Source organism: Impatiens glandulifera, chromosome 6 (assembly GCF_907164915.1).
Source record: "Impatiens glandulifera chromosome 6, dImpGla2.1, whole genome shotgun sequence".
Lineage (NCBI taxonomy): Eukaryota > Viridiplantae > Streptophyta > Magnoliopsida > Ericales > Balsaminaceae > Impatiens > Impatiens glandulifera.
The window spans coordinates 17,042,942-17,056,153 of NC_061867.1; the positions used below are offsets into that span (position 1 = coordinate 17,042,942).

Sequence of the window (13,212 nt, forward strand, 5' to 3'; positions counted from 1 at the left end):
GTTTATTTTCAAGATAAAATCTAATTATTACCAAGATAATAATGATGACAAATATCTATTGACAAGATGTGAGTCTCCCTCTCTTGATGATGGACACATGTCGTCATCTCGATTGTGGTAGACTATTTTTTATTTATTACAGGCTTCATTTTTCAAAATATGCATGAGAACTCAGTCAGTCATCCCAAGTTAGCCGGAGAAGTTCATTCCATCAGACCAGAATGCATTTGTACTAAGCGGTTTTCCATGACCGGTTTTAGTAGGATATTTTGTTCCGATTGTGAAGAAACGTTGATTTATGTCAGCATTTGTTCAACTTTGGATTTATTATATCTACTTCAACCTGGTTATTTCAACCATATAGTAAATATACATGTGATTTGAAATTATGAAGTAATCGGGCATAACCGGAGACTTCCTCCCGGTTAGCATTTTTGATTTATCAATGGCCTATTTGAATATGGTTTGAGAGGCGAGAGCTTCTCCCTGAACACGTATCCCGGTTTTATACAAGCATAATCATGATATCAATTGATTAAGATTAGTGAGTCCCAAAATATTTTGAAAGTGAGAAAACTTAGTTTCCTGTAGCGGTTTTGTGAATATCCGCTACTTGTTGCTCGGTTGAGACATATTCCAGCCGGATGTGTTTCTCCTGAACATGCTCCCGGATGAAATGGTGTCGAATATCGATATGCTTTGTTCTAGAGTGCAACACCGGATTGTATGTAATCGCTATGGCGCTAGTGTTGTCACAGAAGATTGGGGATTCCTTGGCTTCTATCCCGAAGTCCCTTAGTTGCTGTTGGATCCAGAGAAGTTGTGCACAGCAGCTTCCAGCCGCTATGTACTCTGCCTCTGCGGTTGATGTTGCAACAGATGTTTGTTTCTTGCTGCTCCAAGTGACTAAATGGTCACCCAGGAACTGACAGGTTCCACTTGTGCTCTTTCTATCGATTTTGCATCCTGCGTAATCGGAATCTGAGTAGCTTATAAGATTGAAGCTCGAGTCTTTTGGGTACCAAAGTCCCACTTCTTGAGTTCCCTTCAGATATTTTAGAATTCTTTTGGCCGTCGTATAATGAGATTGCTTTGGATTTGCTTAGAACCTTCCGCACACTCCAACCGCAAACAAAATGTCAGGTCGACTTGCTGTGAGATATAGCAATGATCCGATCATTCCTCGATAGGCTGTGATGTCAACGGCTTGACCATCATCATCTTTGTCCAGCTTTACTGAAGGACTCATTGGCGTAGCCGCTTCGGCACATGTATCCATCCCAAATTTCTTCAGTAGTTCGGCTGTGTACTTCGTTTGACTTATGAAGGTTCCGGCTTCAATCTGCTTAACCTGGAGTCCTAAAAAGAAACTCAATTCTCCCATCATACTCATTTGAAATCTATCAGTCATCATTTTTGAAAACTTGTCACATAATTTTGGATCGGTTGATCCGAATATGATATCATCAACATAAATCTGAACAAGTAAGATTTGTTCCTTTCTTTCAAATTTGAAAAGTGTTTTGTCTACCGAACCTATTGTGAATTTGTGATCAAATAAAAATTGTGTCAAGGTATCATACCAAGCTCTTGGAGCTTGCTTCAAACCGTAAAGGGCTTTATTCAGCCGGTAAACATGATTTTCGTGTTCTGGATTTTTAAAACCTGGAGGTTGATTAACATACACCTCTTCATTTACTTTACCGTTTATAAAAGCACTCTTAACATCCATTTGGAAAACTTTGAAGTTTTTAAAAGCTGCATATGCCAAAAATATTCTAATGGCCTCAAGTCTAGCTACAGGGGCAAATGATTCTTCAAAATCAATGCCTTCTTCCTGTTTATAGCCTTGAGCCACTAACCGGGCTTTGTTCCTCGTAACTAAACCGTCTTCATTGAGTTTATTTCTGAATACCCATCGTGTTCCTATAACCGGTTTGTTTTTCGGTTTAGGGACTAGGTACCAAACTTTATTTCTCTCAAACTCGTTTAATTCCTCTTGCATTGCTAAGATCCAATCTGGATCTGACAATGCTTCATCCACCTTTTTCGGCTCAATTTGTGATATGAAAGCAGAGTTTTCATAGTGATCCAAATTTTGTTGCCTAGTTCGGACGGGTGAGGATATGTTACTTATTACTAGTTCAAGAGGATGATTTTTGTTCCTTCTGAGGTTAATCCGAGACGTGTCTACCAAGCTTTCGATTGGCTGATCAAGGTTAGACTGATCGGTAGGTTGAACAGAGTCAGACCGACCGATTTCTTCAGTAAAAACTGAAGCGTCAACTTTCTGCGGTAAGACAGCTTGATCAGGCTGAGGTTCAGCATCAACCGCTTGGTCCTTGACAAATCGTCTAAAAACCGGAACCTCGTCTTCATCATCAGAATAGATATTAAAATTTTCCATTCTGTTGTGAAGGTCGAAGGGTAATGCAGTGTTTCGTTCAACCGATTCATCGAAAACAACGTGTGCGGTTTCTTCAACTGTTAAAGTCCTAGTATTGTATATTCTGTAGGCTTTACTTACAGCTGAATATTCCAACATTATTCCCTCATCGGATTTAGCATCAAAAGCGGTCAGGTAATTCTTGCCGTTATTGTGAACAAAACATTTGCTACCAAAAATTCGAAAATACCGTATACTTGGAATTTGATCAAAGTAAATTTCAAAAGGAGTTTTAGAAAACCGTTTAGTTACTAAAGATCGATTTTGTGTATAGCAAGCGGTGTTGATAGCTTCAGCCCAAAACTTTTGAGCAATGCCCGAATCAGCTATCATTGACCTTGCGGCTTCCTTGAGAGTTCGGTTTCTTCTCTCAGCCAGGCCATTTTGTTGAGGAGTTCTGGCACTAGACAACTCGTGTCTAATACCGAAATCATCAAGAAAAGTAGTTAAATTACTGTTTATAAATTCAGTTCCTCTATCACTTCTAATTTTGTTCACTCGAAAGGACTTTTCATTTTGTATTCTCAAAATCAATTTAATCAGGTTTGGAGTTGCTTGATTTTTAGAAGCTAGAAAAATAACCCAAGTAAATTTAGAGTAATCATCAATAACTACCATAGTATAATGCATGCCTCCTAAACTAGTTACTTTAACCGGACCAAACAGATCCATATGCAAAAGTTCTAAGCATCGTTCAGATTGATAATTTCCTTTACTTTTGAAAGATGATTTTACTTGTTTGCCCATTTGACATGCAGCACATACTTTATCTTTTGAGAATTTAACGTTTGGAAAACCGTGAACTAGTTCCTTGGAACAAATGAAGTTAATCGTTTTGAAATTCAAATGGTTTAACCGTTTATGCCAAAGCCAGTTTGGATCATTTCCGGCTATCATACACACAGGTTTTTCAAAATCGGTTTTCCAATCAACTTTGTAAATGTTTCCCATCCGGTTACCGGTTAACAAGATGTCATTATCTTGGTTTTTAACTAAACATGAGTTTTTATGAAATTCAACTTTGTAACCCACATCACACATTTAACTTATACTTAACAGGTTAAAACGTAGTTTTTCTACCAATAATACATTACTTATAGATAGATCACCATGGACAATCTTACCCTTGCCCACGGTTTTACCTTTCGAGTTGTCCCCGAATGTGATAATTGCTCCAGTTTCGTACTTGATATCGGTTAGTAGCTCTTTGTTTCCGGTCATATGCCTTGAACATCCGCTGTCCAGGTACCATTCTGAACTCTTTAGCCGGTTGCTCCTCCTAACCTGCAACAAACAATTATTTACACCTTTTTGGTACCCACATTCAGTTGGGTCCATGGTTGATTAGTCCCTTTGGGATCCAGACTTGAATAAGTCGGATCACCTTTCCGGTATCTGTTTTTATGATATTTGGCTTAACTTCTTGGCTGTTGCTCAAGAATGCCTTATTTTGTGATGAGTTTCTTTGATGTCGAGTTTTATTAGGTTTATTTGGTTTCCGGTTGGCTCTCTTTTTCTCAGGATGAAGCCATTTTTCTGATTCATTAGGACTTACATATTTAAGCGTTTCTTCCGGTTTTAAGTCATTTTCGGTTTGTGAACTCTTGACAAATTTTATAAACGGAAGATTATTCTTCGTGAGTTTTATCCCGTTAGGTTGTTTTGATTCGTTTTGTTTATTTGGTTCGTAACCGATACCATACCTACACTTCGGGTGTCTTTTATAGTTACACATTTGTTTTACCGCTTGTCGTGATCTCTCCCACGCAGCAGTGACGTACATTGCTCGTTCATCGGTTTTGGTTACCGGTTGAACTGTCTTCACATTATCGGAGAATAGTTCATCCGGTTCATACATTTCACATGTTTTATCATATACATTATTTATTTGTTCGGTTTTAGATTCTATTGGAGTTGGTATGTATGCAGATATGTTTCTGAACTCAGCAACCATTTGGTTGAGTGCAGAAACCAGATCTTCTTTGGTAAACTCGTCAGAAGAGAAATCAAATACCTCTTCGTCGTTTGCCATGAAGCAGGTTACTTTCTCTTCACCGTCTTCATTATCGGAGTATGCCCACTCGCTTCCGCCGTCGGATGTAATGAGCGCTTTCTGAATCTCCTTTCCTTCGTCAGCATGTTGATCATCGTTTCTTCGGTAGTCGTTTCGTTGGTTGTTGTTTCCCCGGTAGTTGTTCCCTTGGTAGTTGTTTCCCTGGTACCGGTTCCCTTGGTAGTTGTTCCCCTGATAGTTGTTTCCCTGATAGTTTCCTTCCGGTTTTCTATCGTCTCTTCTTGGTTTTCTACACTCTGACCTGAAATGTCCAAAACCGTCACAGTTATAGCATCTTTTGTTTGACTTATCTACATAGTTATAATTGAAATCATTGTTAGATGGTGGCTGGCTCTTCTTCATGAATTTCCCGAATTTCTGAGCTAGCATCGCCATCACATCTTCAGTAATTTGATCGGTGTTTTTGATTGGAGCCGGAACGGTTGATACTTGGACCGCCGGTTCCACCGATGTAACCAAAGCTCTGGTTGCGGTTGATGTGGATGCTTCGTCTTCGATCCGAGACTTGATCTCGAACTCGTAGGCTTTTAGATCCTCGAACACATCATGCAACTTCATCTGCCCAACGGTGCTCGATTCCCTCTTCACCATAGTCTTGATATCCCACGTGCTTGGCAGAGATCTTAGGGCTTTGATGATTACTTCTCGGTTGTCATACTTGTTTCCGAGTGTTTGAAGCTCGTTGAATACACTAGTGAACCGGTTGCTGAATTCCTTCATGTTTTCCCCCGGTTTCATCCTTATGTTTTCATATTTTTGTGTAACCACCAAGATTTTGTTCTCCTTAGTTCTTTCGTTTCCCTCATGGATCTGAATGATCGTTTCCCAGGCTTCCTTTGCATTCTCACACTCTGATATTTTGTTCAAAGTGTTATCATCTATAGCCTTGTAGATGTGCCTCATGCAATGGTTGTCCAGGTTACTCCGTCTTCGATCTTCACTCGTCTATAGTTCTGCCTCCTTGTTGATCTTGATCGGTCCCTCTTTCAGGACTCGGCTCATCTCATCATCTAATGTAATCAGATGTAGATACATTTGTTTCTTCCAACTACTAAACGCTTCGTTGTTTAGCATTGGCGGTTTGTCGCTGTGGGTCATACTTCCCATCTTTTTCGGTTGCTTGAGTGCTAAGAACCTCGCTCTGATACCACTTGTTAGGATCGGGGACGCCCTTGGAGGACCGGGGTGTTTCCGGTTTTAGGAAGGGTGGCCGCTTACAACACACACAACACTTTGGTGATAGTCCGGTTAAAGACTAAAACCGTTCTCAGCACTACACAAACTGTCACAGACTCTTGAACCGGGTTCAAGGGCGGAAATGTTTGTTTCAGTTTGAAGCAACGTATGCGACTTAGATGATGTTTTAAAAGGAGTCGGTTTTATGGATATGAGTGGACCGCTTTACGGAGTACTATTAGTTTGAGGTTAGGTAATGAAAGCAACGAAAAAACACGAGACAGGAACTTTATGGATGTTTGGAGCAAACCCTCCTACGTCACCCCTTCTTCTCAGGTTATGAGAAGGATCTCCACTAACTTTTGTAGTTACAACAATACCTCCGGTCGAGCCCAACTTCGCTACTCGCCGGTTACACCAAACTCACTCTTTGATGTAATACAATAACTCAACACAACACAATACAGAAAGCTTCCGGTTTCAGACACACCGGTTTTGAATATAAAAGTTTATCTCTCTAAAACTTATCGCTTGACTTGTATTGAATGATTTTCTTGCTTTTTTTTTGATTCGCATTAAATGAAGACGCTTCATCTTCCTTATATAGCTAAGAAGAGCCAACGATCACTTTCTTCTCTCTCTTTCGGATTGGTTGATCATTATCACGCCAGTGCAGAAAGGTTGCTTGCACGCTTCACTTTCCTCAACACCTGGCAGTCATGCAGGCAGCTCTGAGCAAAAGATGACGTAGCCGGTTTTCAGATTTTGACACGTGTTGGACATCCACCTCAGGTTGTCAACTTCGGATCAATAAAGCATCATTGCTTTCCTCGCATGCTTCCGATCGGATCTGATCTTCTTTTATTCTTTCAAGACACGTTTCTTTCGTCATGGTACGTCACTCTTGAAGTTTGAATCTTCCGGTTTTGTGTCTTGTGCAGTATGATCCGGCTGGTATGTAAGCTTTTGTCTTTGCTGACCGGTCGCTTGAGAAAGTAAAACCGGTTCCTCTGATCTTTAACTTGATCACTTGAAACTGGTTTTTTGAAGTATAGCAGCAACCGGTTTTGATACCCCAACCGGTTGATACGGTTTTGATCTGTATCTGCACATGAAAGTTAACAACTGTTTAGTTTGTCTGGCCGGTTCCAAAAATTAACTTACTTAATTTTTCTATCAAAAACACAAACATGAATCTTGATTTTCAAATTCAACTAACAAACAAACCTGAATCTTGATTTTCTAATTCAACTAATAGTCTAACATATATAACATATATGGTTTGTAAACAATTTTACCTCTTAAGCTCACACATTTCTTCTAAATTAGAAAGACAATTTAATGATTGTCGAGTTGCTCTTACTTAAACCCAACTATACAACAAACATACTTGACAAAATGAAGTCGATTTCCCATCCATTTCATTGTCCAATCCTCCTGCTAAAGTCATACATCAACATCTGCCAACTTACTTGTCTTCAAAGCAATAACTGTGTCATTCTTATGCATTTGGCACAAATAACTCCCCTTTCTCGTCTAAACCAAACAACGCAACATTGCACAGAAACAAACCATCATATGATGTCATTTAAAAAGAAGAAGTTATTTTCCCAAAATCCAATTCAAGAAACCGACCATGGCTTGCCACGCGCAAATGCAAATTGAATAGTGGCTATATAAGTAGCAATCACCCCAATCAAGTCGTTAACTAAACTAGCAAGCTGTAATCAAACCAACCAACCAAAATTCAAAAATTGTATTTTAAGAAGTTTGAAAAACAAAAAATGGTTAAACAACCTGGTCGGGAGTAGTAAAAAAAGACAATGCTAGTGTCGTCTCCTACAACATCTTCCACGTTTTCCCTTTCTTTCTCGTGTGGGATCACAAAGACCTGCGTAAATTCCCTACTGAAAATATTGAAACATTATTACTCTTCAAAAAAGAAAAGAAAAACAACAAATTTTACATTAATCCTCTTCATTTTGCCCTTACCTAATTGAATACGCAACTTCAGCCCATACTTCATTAGACAATAAGTTATCTTTATCTCCTCTAGACTACATAGACGCATTTGAATCAGATTGTAATCCATGAAGAACAACAAAATTTCCCTTCTCTGCACCCACAACTCTATACTTAGCCTCCACCGCGTCCTTCACCCTCCTAGAAATGGACACTTGCAAAGGAAGAACATGCTGTTTAGGAACACTTCTAAATGGTCTCCCCAACTAATCTGCCATTTCTTGATACTTATATTGACTCCCATCAAAAAGAAAAACAAAAACAAATGAAGAAAGCCTTTTAACTAATTTTGTACATGTTACATCCTACTTCAGACAGGTTCATGCTATTTGAGGTAAATGTTTGAGACAGAAGTAATCCGGCTCCGACAGAGTTTACATTAGGGTAAACGTAGTTAACTCTATCACGAGCAGTTGACATGTATAAGAACGCCGCATGGCCAAGTCTAGCAAGTTTTGTAGACAAGATCATATCATAGTATCTACCCTGGATGAAAGACAATGAAGAAGAAGTACTTTTATATAAGATAACAAGAGAATGGAGATTAATGAATCACGTACCTTCAAGATTCCAATCATGTTAGTATATTCTTCAGGAGTTCTTCAGGAACAGGGAAATCCATATCTGGACCATAAACATCAGCCCATCAAACATTCTTATTCAGCTCATAGTTTCTTTTACCTTGTGCTATTGATTTGGTATACTTGGCTGAAATAATTAAATCTTTTGGGTTGCACTAAATAAATTATCTACTTTATTTCCTTTATTCTATCTTTTATCATTTTTCTCTTCTCTTGGATGGTTTCTTTCTTATATGTTCAGCTTATATTTCATGATATTCTTCATCTGTACAACTTTAATATTTAAAATGAAGCATTTAAAGATAGGCTATAGGGTTGATACTAACAAAATGGGGTTCTTTTGCATAGTACAACAAGAAATACTTTGTTTGAAATGACATCTATAGAGCAAAGGAAGGCTGATGAGAATGTCTTGAGAATAGTTGTTGAGAATAGTTGAAGAGTAAAATATTTATAACATGAATCTATTTCTAGTAGAGGGTATGAGTTTAATATAGATATATGTGTGACTTGTGTTTTTAAAATGGGGGATTATGAAACTTTCAGATAGAAAACAAGAAGCCTTGAATAATGTCCTTCAACTGGAAAGGTAGTTAAATACAAAGCAGAAGTTAGAGATGAAAATTGAAGAGTTGATAGGAAAACTTCAAGTGATGAGGCATCTTGGAGATAAAGATGATGATGCAGTGCAAAATAAAATTAAAGAGATGAATGAAGAATTACATCAAGATGAGATGTCTAGTTTGGATAATTTAAACCAAGCACTCATAATCAAAGAGAGACAAAGCAACGATGAACTGCAAGAAGCTCGTAAAGTACTAATTATGGTATGATCTTTTTCATTTGGTTATATCTGGATGTATTATTTTACCTTATCATTACATAGGATGAACTATTTAAAAGAGCCACAAGATCTTCTAGCCTAACGGTATTAAGAGGTGGATACTAACCTTAAATTCCCGGGTTCGAGTCCTTCAGGCGGCAAGTTCTACGTCTGGTTAAATGGTTTAGTGTATTTGCGGGCTACATACTTAATTCATTATCCCATTTTTTATCCCCTCTTCTAGCCTAGCGGTATTAAGAGGTGGATACTAACCCTATGTTCCTGGGTTCGAGCCCGTCAGACGGTAAGTTTTTCTTCTGGTTAAGTGTGTTTGCGAGCTACATACTTAATACGTTGTCCCATTTTAACTTTATCTGAAAAGAAAGATCTTGCTAATGTCATAGGAAGAACTCATTAACTTTGGAGATTTCCGGCAAGATTTTCCGGCGACAGATTCTTGAAATTTTCTTCAAGAACGTGTACATCATTCTACTCAACAATAATAACAAATTAGAAATTCAATCGCATCACAGGAAAAGTAAGAAATGTCGTTCGTTGATTGAAACACGATCGACACTACAAGGAAATAGATCATTATCTTCGACAAAATAAACAGGCTTTGATAATTTATTCTAAACAATCAAAGAGGGAGAAATTGTTAGATTAAAAATGAAACATTAATCTAGCATAAGTAGAAAACGATTACAAAATTACAAGATTTTGAATATTTAGATTAAATAATCAAAAAGGGAGAAATTGTTAGATAAAAATAGGTAATTAATTATTAGTATTAATTACCTATTTAAAGAACTTAATCAAGTTAATTGTGTTCATATAAAAGAAAATCGGAAGGAAGCAGCTGATCGGTTTTATCTCAAGGAAGTAGTTGATCGGTTATATCTCAAGTCAGCAACTAATCAGTTTTATCTCAATCGGCCTTATCTAAGATGTAACCGGTAATATCTTAAGATCAGTTTTATATCAAAGACGCGTAGCCGACTTTATCTCAAGTTCGGTTTTATCAAGTTCGGTAGTATCTCAGATGCGTAGCTGGCTTTATCTCAAGTTCGGTTTTACCTATTTCGGTAGTATCTCCGAAGCGTATCCAGTTTTACCTCAATTCGGTTTCACGCGTAAACGATAATATCTCAAAGTCGGTTTTATTCAAACGTATCTAGTAATTGTAAAAAGCAGCCTTCACGCATCCAGACAATTTTATTGACACTTTAATACAAGTCTGATTAAATCTTCTTGGGAGCAGATGTCTACCAATTTAACCATAATTTCCATTTCGGTGCAAGTTTGATAAAGTCTTTTGGGAGCAGTTGTCTTCCATATTGTTCTAGACAGCCAAATTATTAGAAGACAAAACTGTATGCTGATCTAATCCTCGGAAATCATTAATCCAATTAATGTCATGCTGACTTATTATTAGAGTACAAACAAAATCAAAGGATATCCCATCTGTTGTACTACTTTGAACTCCAACCAATCACGATCAAGAAAGGAGTACTATCATGCAGATATAGTCGTTGAAGAAGCAAATATATTCGTTGATATATTTTCCTACTTAAGAAGACAAAAGGCATCTGCTTCAGCACCATGCTCACAATTTCAACCTTTTTCAATATCTTGAATCCCTCCTTTTAAAATCGCTCAAGTTTTCAAAACAGTGTGTTCTAGAAACTTAAGTGTATTACAATATCATCTATTCTGTGTGAGTGGTGAGTATTGTAAGTTGACAGAATTTATTTCTATTCAACATAGTGATCTTATTAAAGGGTCGAAAATGGGCAGTCATTAAGCCTCGGTTGTTCGACTAAACCTGTGTGCGTTATAACCCGATTGAATATTCTAGTGAATATCCTTCTCAAAGGTTTGAGAAAAAAGGGTGACATAGGAGTTTTATCTCTGAATATCCATAAATCTTGTGTTGTGTTCTCTTACTACTTTCTAAACTGTGTTTTCGTTGCTTCAAGTTGAAACAAACACTTCCGCACTTGAACTCGATTCAAGAGTTTGTGATAACTTGCGAAGAATAGAGATTGATATTAACCTCTAACAGGGTTATTATCAACAGGCTTGTGTGTAAGCGTTCACATTTGTGAGACCCTAGTCTTCTTCGGCGATCCCGATCCTAACAGGCACGAGCGGCACGAACAATACGATCGTCACGAACGGCACAATCGATATAGCCGCGAAATCCCCTGTTTCGCAAGCACTACTAGGGTTTGAATCGTACGAATCGCGCTTCGTTGTAATAGTCACGGCGCGAGCGACACGGTCAATACCGCACAATCGAAGTCAAGATCGCCACAAACGACACGATCGCCACAAATGGCACGATCGATAGTGTTGTGGAAATCCCGGTTGGATAATTCACAAGCGCCACTAGGGTTTCAACTGTTCTAATCGCGCATCGCGATAAGTGATGCTGCTTGTTAGTTCCCTCACTTATAGCCAACTGTGGTCGCACTCTCGGTCGACTGACTCTCTCGTTCGACATTAGAAAACATTCTCGATTTTCTGTTGTACATAAATTCATTATTCTATAGAATATTACCTATACTGATTTCTTGTTTGTTGCTTCGCTAATTAGGAATTCGTTTGCTTTTGCCACTTCAAATCAACATCAGGAAACATGAAAGCTTCTGTAATATGGAATCTTTCTTCTTTGTCAACCTTTGGCTCAAACTTGGCAAATTCTCTTAAACAAGCACCTGAGGTATCAAATTCCTACTTCACTCACCCAAAGAAAGTTCAGGATGCAGATAACCAATAGGAGGGAAATTGGGGCACATACCCCATTACCTCTCATAAAAACAAAGACACTCTAGCTAAAGAAAGAAATGATGACACCCCTGAATTCGTGAGTAAGAGCATCAATGTCAACTCAAGAAAAGCTTCAGGTATGCCTTCTTCCATTATAGCCTCCGATAATTCTGTTAAGTTGAATGTCAACAGAGATAAGAGCAAAAATGAAATACATACTAATTACCCAAATAAACAAACTTTTTCAAATGAATTTGTTGTTGATTCTTTTGGGAATCAGAATCAATCCAGTAAAACTGGTAAGTCATAGAGGAAAAAAGGAAAGCAAAATAAAACAGAGGCGGCCAGCAAGAAAAAGGAAAGCACGGGGGAACAAAAGGAAAATAGTGTTGGTCTGGAAGAAATCAGGGTTGGAAACAAATGTTAGAATAATGTAGTAAACAAGAAAGTAGGAGAAACAGGGGAAAACGAAAAGAAGGCAAAAGATAAATAGAGGGTTGGTTTTAATGAGAGGGCAAACCTCAATAGGCTAAGAAACCATATTTTAAGGATGTTAATGCAAAATAAGAATGGAGAAATGATTCTCAACAAATAAAGGGCTCAACAAATCACTATTTAGCTAAACCTGCACTACCTCCAAGATTGGAACCTTCTAAAAAAAGAGGAGTATGACATTATTGTTAGCTGGTCCGTCAACACAATGAAAGAGTTGGCAAAATGTACCAATATAAAGGTTTATACTCTGAAGAAGAACCCAAATTGGCAGGTTGATCAAGTCTGGAAGAAGAATTCAGACACAAAGCAGGGTCAAAACATAACAAAAGAAAGTGAAAACGAAATCCCATAAAAGGGACAGATTTTCCTTCGTGCGTTCAAAGCAAAGGTGAAAAAACTCGAAAATCCCTTTGAATTCAAGCTATCATCAGATGTGGAAGAAAAATGTGTTTGATCATGGGAACATGTCTTAGTGGGTAATTATATCGGGAAAGAACCTGCCAATTTTGAAGCCACCAAGGAAGAACTCATGAATTAATGGAGAAAAGAAGGTCTAATGAAGGTCACCTCTAACAGTCACGACATGTATTTCTTAAAATTTAATCAAGAGGTTAATCTTGAAAATATTTTGGAGTTGGGACATACCCACACGAGGGAAAGAATGCATGAAGCTCGAAAAATGAAAGGAAGGTACGAGCTATAACAGTATTCCAAAAGAAATAATGCAAATCTAGTTCAAGTTGTGAAATATCCCTCACCACATGTACAATGTGGAAGCCTTAAGCCATTTTTCTAGCCTTCTAGGAACTCACTATACATGGAA

General features: G+C 37.9%; 1 pseudogene; it reads right to left on the reverse strand.

The window, feature by feature from the left end:
- Nucleotides 1-7,142: 7,142 nt before the first annotated feature.
- On the reverse strand, nucleotides 7,143-11,628 carry LOC124943273 (annotated as a pseudogene).
- Nucleotides 11,629-13,212: the final 1,584 nt, after the last annotated feature.